We start from the raw sequence: 8848 nt of genomic DNA, 5'->3' as shown, positions 1-8848 counted from the left end.
TTGCTGTTTATCAATAAAATTTTGGAAAAAAAATTTTAAAAAAAGAAAAAGACAAAATAGTTAAGATATATATACAGTTACATTCTCTTAAATCAATGAATAGAGGAATTTGTTCTAATAGTGTTTGTAAGTAGGTTATCATGTCTGCATCTTGTACAGCAAATAACCACTAAGAAAACAATGTGCAATGTATTAATTATTGAAACTGTCCTGTTAATTTGATTTGAAAAAAAAAAGTGCGTCTTCTTCCTAGGTGAAAGTGTGGCAAATGACTGGACAGAAAGATAAGTTAAGAAAAAGAAGTACCCAAAGAGTCACACATGGTGTGTAGATGTTCTTCTTTTTTTAATGAATTAATATCACATGGAAGTTCCCTGAAGACGTCATGCCTGCCCTCAGTCAAGACAGGGCTACTTCCAAGCTCAGTTTGGATAGTCAATAGGTAGACAATAGTCTGGCACAGTTAACAAGACCTATAAAGTAGAACTGGGAATAGTAAGCAGAAGGATTAGAAGAGCCAACAGCAAAAGCAGGGATTTTACACATTTCACAGTTTTTTTGCAAGATTAGAAACTCCCTTAGGCTTAGTCCTGCTGTAGGCAGGCAGGCCTGCTGTCTTATCCCAAGCAGCATCTGGAGTCCTTCTCCCTAGAAGCAGTTCTCTCTGACCTCATTTTCTTGTGAGCCATGTATTGTTTTATGCTAATAACCTGCAATCTTCTTTTATAAAACATTTTCAATAAATGAAATCTTTTAGGGGAAGTATCATTTTCTAAAATTAACTCTCTTCTTTTATTAATACTTGTTCTCTTGTATTGGGAAATGAGAACATTAAGTGCCCTTTTCATTGGTTTCATTCATCTGCTAAGTATCTAGGACCAGCACTTGAATCAATACAGGCAATCTTTTAGAATTAAATTGCCCTCCTTTAGCAAGCCAGAGGAATGTCTTCAAACGTAGAAAGCTTCATGTTTATCTCAGTTTCCTTCTTTGTATAATTGTTTTGAAACAAATACATACTTTCACCTAATTTAAATAGCACCTGTGAATGTTTATAATTATTCTAAGGCAGTGCTATGGCAGGAGGTGAGAAGGAAAAAAGGTATTTCCTATTTCTAAAAGTAGTATTGTATTTCTCAAAGCTTTTCTGCTTTCAGATAAACTGACTCATAGTAAACACATAAGAAACATAGGCTGATTAACACCAGTAATGACACTGAATTGAGTATAATTTGCCTCTTTAAAACTCAGAAGGTTATTTTATTGAATATTTCATGGTTAGCTTGAATATCATCAGCCCCAGACAGGCCAGTTCACCCTAGCATTGCATCTTCTTGTATTGTCCTTTGAGTTTTCTCATCTTTATGGTGAAAAAAAAAATATATATATATATACATATATATACATATATATAATTTAAATGTTCATCAAACAGTTACCCAAATATTGTGCTATATTACAAGGAACTGTGTCAGATTAACTATATCTAGGCAGATGAACTATGGGTACACAATTTAGTGATTTTATTAAAAGTCTACCTAAGCAAAGCAGTCAATTTTTTTCTTTTTTTTTTTTTTTTTTTTGTATTTAGGACAAGGTGTACAGGTTGTACAGAGTCTCACTGCATAGATCAGACTCGTGGTGATCCTCCTGTTAACAACCTCCCAAGTGCTGGGATTACAGACGTGCACCACCGTGCCCAGTCTCAATCACCCTTTCAACGTGCCCCAGGGGTGGGGCTGGAATGGCAGGCCTGGGAATCGAACTCCCAGTCCCTGCCTAAGCTTTAATCTGCTGAGCTTTTTGGCCATCCCTGCAAACCAGTCATTTTTAAAAGTATTAAAAGGAATTGTTAACAATGAGAGGTTAAATGCAGATGATGCCTATTTATAACAACTGCATTCTGACCCATACCTTCTGGACCTATCAGCCAAATATAGTCAGGGATCAATCAATGATGAACAGTTTCTTTATATTTTCTCTTGACTTCAACTCAGGACCAATCAGGAAAAATGAATAAATGAATATGTCCTCCAACTGTAAAGATGTCTTGCTTTTGCCTCTCATGATTCCAGCTTCTTCATGTTAGCACTCTCCAACCAAAGGCATAACTGAAGCCTCTCTCATTTTCCATTATAAAATTTTCCTGCTTGTAAACCTTTCTGAGAGCCTCTGCTACATGTGAAATGGATGATTCCTGTGTGTCAGTAAGCTTTGAATAAATAACCTCCATTGCTCCTTTATGGGTGGTCCTGATTTCTACAGTAAGCATTGGTTAACTGAAAATATAGAGAACAATGAAGTTATCACAAAAGTTGTAATTGTAGGAAACAGCTACCAGTTCTATATCTGCATGAACACAGGGAAAAGGTTAAAATGTTTAAAACTGGAAGTTTGAACATAAGCCTTTCTCTTAGATCTGCAATGATAGTGTGGCACACTATACATTCATATGCACACACACATACTCACATTATAAAATTTTTAATATAAAAAATTGTAATATATCATAATAATAGAATCTACATTGCTTGAAACCCTACTCTATTCTGCTCTGTAATATCTAGCAGCTAACTATATGGTTCAAGAACCTGAGAAATTCTCAAAACCCTTTTAGAAGCTCTGCAAAGTCAAAATGAATTTTGAACAATGTTAAAAAGTTATATTTTTTTATTATACTGACATTTATGCTGGTCCAGTTGCAGTTTCTGACTGATGTGAAATCAGTCAGGGTAAAAGTGTTGATATGCAGAATGAATCAAGGCAGCAGCACCAAAGTGAAATAATTCTACTGTGTGTGTGTGTGTGTGTGTGGCCTTGGAGTTTGAACCCAGCACTTTGTATGTGCTAAGCAAACACTGTACCACTGAGGTAGGCCCTATCCCAAAACTGTACTCTTCACAACCATGTGTTTGCAGAAAAGAAAGAAAAAAGCCTTAACTAATGATTTCCTTAATAATGCAGTAATAATTAAATTTAATAAATTTTATTTAAATTACTTAAAAATTTAATCAAAAGTTGGTTTTAACAAAATTCAGTCTTTCTGTGCACACTTTGTAATCTTCTATCTGACAAAGTGGGCAGTAATGACCCACTGCGCACAGAAGCACAGTGGTTACAGTGAGGAAATCCACTTGTGTGACTGAACCGCAGGCTGTTCTTGCCCCCTTTCTCTGTAGAAAAATGTCAACATTCTTACCTTTGAAAAGAAGGTAACAGACCATGATTTTCAGACATGGGTGTTTGGCAGATATTATCTTAAAAATGAGGTAAGTAAGACTATCTCATTCAGAAAATAACAATATTTGTGACCACTGATAAAATCTGAACTTTCTGGTGGAAATTAGAATTTTTAAAACTTGTATCCAGCACCACAACGTTGACAGTTTCCCAATGTATAAAGAACTTCTTGATTGAAGTGGCAATGAGTTTAACACTCATGAAATTTTAATATCCTGTGGTTAAATAGGTCATTACTTGAAAGACCTGTAGAACTCAGTAGATCAATGTTTTCTGAATGATTCATGCACAATATAAAGACATAGGTGAAAATTCATTCAAAATACAATGGATTTTAATGTTACAGAAAACAAAGTGTTCATTAATATGGTGGTGTTATTCACATTTTGTTGGTATAATGAACATTATATTTCATGGTTATGTTCTTTGTTGGTGAGAACCTCCTCTCTCCTGGAGAGTTCCAGTTTTCTGTTGGCAGAAGAGTGAATGAGATGATTGATAAATTTAGGAAGAAACTGCAACTGGACCAGCCTAACTCTAAGGAGCTTGGGCTGTGGTCCATTCTTCCAGGCTTTCTGTTTTACAGAAACTGGCATCTTCCCTCTTACACTGATTCATATCTTTTTATAGGTTGTCTGCATAGGAATTAACCTATTTAGATCTCAGGTGCAACACTGAGACCACTGTTGTTACACATTCAAGTCATAATCTCAAGAGCCCTGTTTGAAAAATATGGTGTTTTGATCCACTTTAAAATTTAGGCTTCTTCGAGGAGATGGTCTCCTTCTTGGGCTTGGCCACCTTCTGGGTGAGTATGATCTTGATCGGGACCTGTGGCGCCTTCTTGGTAGAATATGAGGAGAGCGAGAACGGGTCCGTGACCTTGACTTGGAACGTGACCGAGATCTTGGCCGTGTCTTGTCTTTTTCTTTTTTGGAATTTTTTTCCGGAGTAGGTTCTTTAGGTTCTGGCATGGGCTCAGGCTTGGGAACTTTCAGGATGTCACTAGTAGATGTGGCCTTTTGTACTGAAGGTTCTTTTACTTTCACCGAAGGTTCAGGTAGCTCTGGAGTTTTTTCCTTCTTTTCTGGAGCAGGAGAAGGACTCCGGCTCTTGGTTCTATGTCGGGGAGATCGAGAATGACTGCGCTTTCTCTCTCTCCTGACAGGGGAAGATCGTCTTCTAGGGGAAGGAGATCTGGATTTGCGTCTTCTTGGGCTTCGAGACCTCTCCCTTTTTTCTCTGCTGCTTTCTTTTTCTTCCTTATCTCTCTTATCTTGTCTTCATCTTGTTTTTTCATTGATGCCAATTTTTCTTGTTCAATCTGTCTCTGCTTTATTTCTTCTTTCTTTAGTTCTAGGAAAGCAGAAGGGATTCCAGCGATGTTTTCTTGTGCACTTAACAGCAGGGGCCAAAGTTCTCCCATAAATTCTCTAGCATTTTTCCCATTCAAAAACCCAGTCAGGTTGATTTGCATCATTTTGGAATCTGGATTCTTCACTTCCAGCTGGTTGAATATAAACTCAATCACAACATCATCTTCAAATCCAAGGATTTCTGTTACTCGTTTTGTTATCCAAGGCTTTATAACCTCCAAATTTACTTTGCTCATGTCCACCTTTTTTTCTAGGCATTCTGCAAATTTCAGCTGCTTCAGTAGTTTCTTCTGTTTGTTGCTGAACCGATTATCCTGTTCTGCACTTGTTCCGCGGAAGAATCCCGCGACCATCTTGCTGCCTCGCTCGGAGATCGTTTGGAAGCTGGAAGAAGGGCCCGAACTTTGACATAGTGTCTTGGTTTCACTGTTTTGTTTTTTTGTTTTTGTTTTTTAAACTAAAGCTATATGAAGCTTGTGGATTAAACAATAAATTTCTAAATTTAAAAATAAAAAAAATAAAATTTAGGCTTCAAGTGTGTCATTTGGAACTTATTGGGTCATGCAAGATGATGACAGTTCAACCAGAATGAAGTGGTTCTTTAAAGACTAAGCTTTTGTTTCAGGCCACAGTAACATGGCCAGAGAATTTTTATGCAGGTCACATAAGGAAAACACTCTAACATAACATGGCATTTCCCAAGTGTGTCTTGGCCTCACATTGACTGCAGTGTGATTTGAGTACCTGTTCAATACATGTTGAGATGAACTTCCTAAGGCATCAGTGGAATGGCAATATTATTTTATTTTACTGTTTTTCACACATTCTATTGTACATCTGAGTTCTACAAAGCATTTGTGAAGTTATGGCTCTAATTTTACTACCATATCAGGTGAGCAGTACTAAATTCCATTCCTCATTTAAAAGACAGAAGAAAATTATGAGCAAAATTCATAAAACTAGTTTAGAAGCCAAAATCTTTCCCACCACTTGGCCTGTACAATGACTTTCACCAAACTTAGACCCAAACTGGGCTTCATCTTTGAAAGAGTAATAGCTTTTGTTAATGCCCAAATAAAAAGACATATCCTCTTTATTATGAAAAAAACTCTAAATTCTTGGATTACTTTAGTCTTCCTATTAGAAAATGAACAACTTAAGGATGAAGATCAAACAATGACATATGTGTTAAGTATAAATGAGAAGGAGCACAGACTGAAGTGAGGCTGTAAAGGGGAAAAATGGAACACTTACACAGTATTGGTTGGAATAGAAACTAGTACAATCACTATGGAGATTCCTCAAAAAGCTAGAAGTAGAAACATCATTCAACCCAGCTCTGTGTCTCCTAGTTTTCTTCCAGAAAGAGTTAAAGATATCATACTACAGTGATGCATCCTAGGATTGGATATTCCATTCCACTCAGTTTTTCCTCGCCTATGTATTTTTCCAAATGAACTGAAAACATCATACTACAGCAATTTATGTGCACCCATGTTTATAACAACATGAATTGTTATAGCTAAATCTTAGAAACAACCCAAATGCCCATCAACTGAGGAATGGATAAAAATGATGTGATATTTTTATACAATGGAGTATTATTCAGTTATTTTAAAAAAAGAAAAATTTGAGGTTTTAATTGACAAATGTATGCAATTAGAAACTATTTTGGTAAGTGAAATAAATCAGACCCATATGTGCAAACATCATATTGTCTTGCTAATGTGAAACCTCTAAGAATAAATAAAATCTAAAATGTACAATAGATACTGTGAAAATAAAAGAATCTGTTAAATGGGAAGAAAAAACTGGAATGAGGAAAAGGACAAAATAAAGAAGGGAAACATATATTTGTGTATATATGCAGTATACTTTGAATAATTGTGCTGCTAAGTTTTTTTTCTTTTTATTTCTTATGACTTTTTTTTTACAATTTTGTATAATATTACATCTGGTAATCTAGATAACTAACTTGAAAATAACATTATGCAACATAACCACCATTGTAGAATTCCTATTATTTTGTTTAATGAAATTCTGCATTGGTGCCAGGGATAGCTCAGTAGAATAAGTGCCTGCTTGGCAAGCACAAGGTCCTGAGTTCAATCCCTGGTACCACAAAACAAACAAACAAATGAAATTCTGCATCATTTCTAATGTTTTTTTTTCTTTTTACCATTTTCATTCTCTTTTTAAAAAAAGAAAGAAAGAAACTGTTGTACTTATATACAATGAAGTACTGTTCTATCACCAAAAAGGATAAACTTGAGTCATTTATAAGAAAATGGTTAATATAATAGCCATAATGGAAAACCACAAAGTTAAATGAAATAAACACACAAGTGTAAATATTTCACTATTCCTCTTCTATGAAAAATGCAAAATATAAATAAAGAACAAAATAACTATAAGTAATAGAAAATAGGAAGATGGATTTTTCTCAAAAGTGATGGAGACCAAGTAATGGAAGGAGAAAAGAGAGAGGGAAGGGGCAGGAAATGAAAAGAGAATTGAGATGCATCGTGTATGTGCCAGTGCCTCCATGATGTTTGTAATTTAGGTAGAAACTCTCACCAATAAAAATAAAAGAACATCATTTGGGTATTATCTGACAGACTAAACAGATATAGAAAAAATCTGAACATAAAGATTAGAATAATGGACACCAAATGGGAAATGGGGATACTCTCCTTAAAGAAAAGTGTGAGGGGAAAAAAGGGAGTATGTTTTAATTCAGAAATTGCTGAATAATAATGTTATTTACTGGGTCACTGTATCCCAGAAGAACTAAATAAGACTCTCTGGGGAGTGGGAGCTAGCATCAACGTTCCATTAAGTTTCCTACACGGTACCAACACACAGACAAATCTCAGAAACAATGTTTGTTTTAGTTGTTATTATATCAAAGTGTCTAGCAGTGAACACATTCCAGTAGAAAAAGAGTAAAGATGTCAAAGATCAGAAAAGACTGACTCCTCCAGAGGGAGCAGAATCCAGGAAACTATAAAGAAGTATTCTGCTAAAGCCATGAAGAAACCCATATGATCATTCGTGTAAATTCTCAGCGGAGTGCAATGAAAGATTATTATTGAAGATAATAGAATTCGGACCATGCCCTAGAGATTTATGGAATTCGAGTTCTAAAGATGAAACACAGAGGCTAGAATCCATAAACATCAGTAATGGGTGGCATCAAGTCTGAGCTGGATATTGATCTGATGGAAGAGCACTCCCTGGTGAGATGGAATAAATCAGAAAAATGAAGACCAAAAATTTTTTTTAAAGATGTTAAGATATACATTGTGGCAAACCTCAAAATCACCAATTTTATATCTCCTACTTGGAAGATCCTATAAGATAAAATCTAGATTATGAGAGAAAATATTTCATAATGTAGTCTATGACGAGATAGAATTTATCTGGCTGGTAAAATTAGAATCATCAACTATATATTCATAGCTTCTCTCTTGGAAACTGACTTCCCAAAAGAGAGTCTAAGGTCTGCTTTCCTCACTTAGGCTGCTGGCACCACCAGTTAGCCAGCAGGGAGAGCTGTAACTCAGAGGATCCATCTCCCCAATTTTGAGCCCATTTTTAGGAATCCCATTGTTGCCTTAAACCTAAGCTCCACTGAGCACCAACACTATTATATCAAAATTGCTTTATTGATCTTGTCTCCCTGTCAACTTGGCCTCTCAGTTTAAAATTTGGTGGGGGTAGCAGGGCATTAAATATTAATCTCCTACAAACAGATATTCTCAAATCTTCACCAGATTGTAATTTCCTCAGTGGTAGTAATCCTCACACAGGTATTAGCAACAGGGCCTGGTACATTGCCTATGTCTTATTGCGTACCCAAAATGAGAAAAAAAAAAAAGGTTGGTATTTCCTTACCTCTTCACCTGGGTTTAAGATTGAGTATCCTGGGCATTAGTAACTAATAATCACCTGCTCCACATCCCACTAAGGTGGAGCTTTCTTACCTCAACAACTGTTTTCTACTCATAGGCCAGCAGCAGTTGGTTGTGGCTTATTACAGGAGATGATAGTTTTCCTGAAGAGTTAAGGTCAGGGTGAGTCCAGGGAAAGAAGTATAGAGCAGCCATCATGCCTCCAGCCCTGGGGCTGTGCCTGACATCCAGCTCAGCTTATTCACAACTCAGTCAGGGGATTTGGTAAGAGAGTGTGAGGCAGGCACCAGGGAGGTGGCTCAGTAGAATAAGCGCTTC

General features: G+C 36.1%; 1 pseudogene; it reads right to left on the bottom strand.

The window, feature by feature from the left end:
* Window positions 1-3950: 3950 nt before the first annotated feature.
* Window positions 3951-4969, bottom strand: LOC105741206 (annotated as a pseudogene).
* Window positions 4970-8848: the final 3879 nt, after the last annotated feature.

This window comes from Octodon degus, unplaced genomic scaffold, assembly GCF_000260255.1.
Source record: "Octodon degus isolate 3935 unplaced genomic scaffold, OctDeg1.0 scaffold00333, whole genome shotgun sequence".
Lineage (NCBI taxonomy): Eukaryota > Metazoa > Chordata > Mammalia > Rodentia > Octodontidae > Octodon > Octodon degus.
The sequence above is the reverse complement of the archived record's forward strand: the minus strand, read 5'-3'. Positions and strand labels throughout refer to the sequence as shown.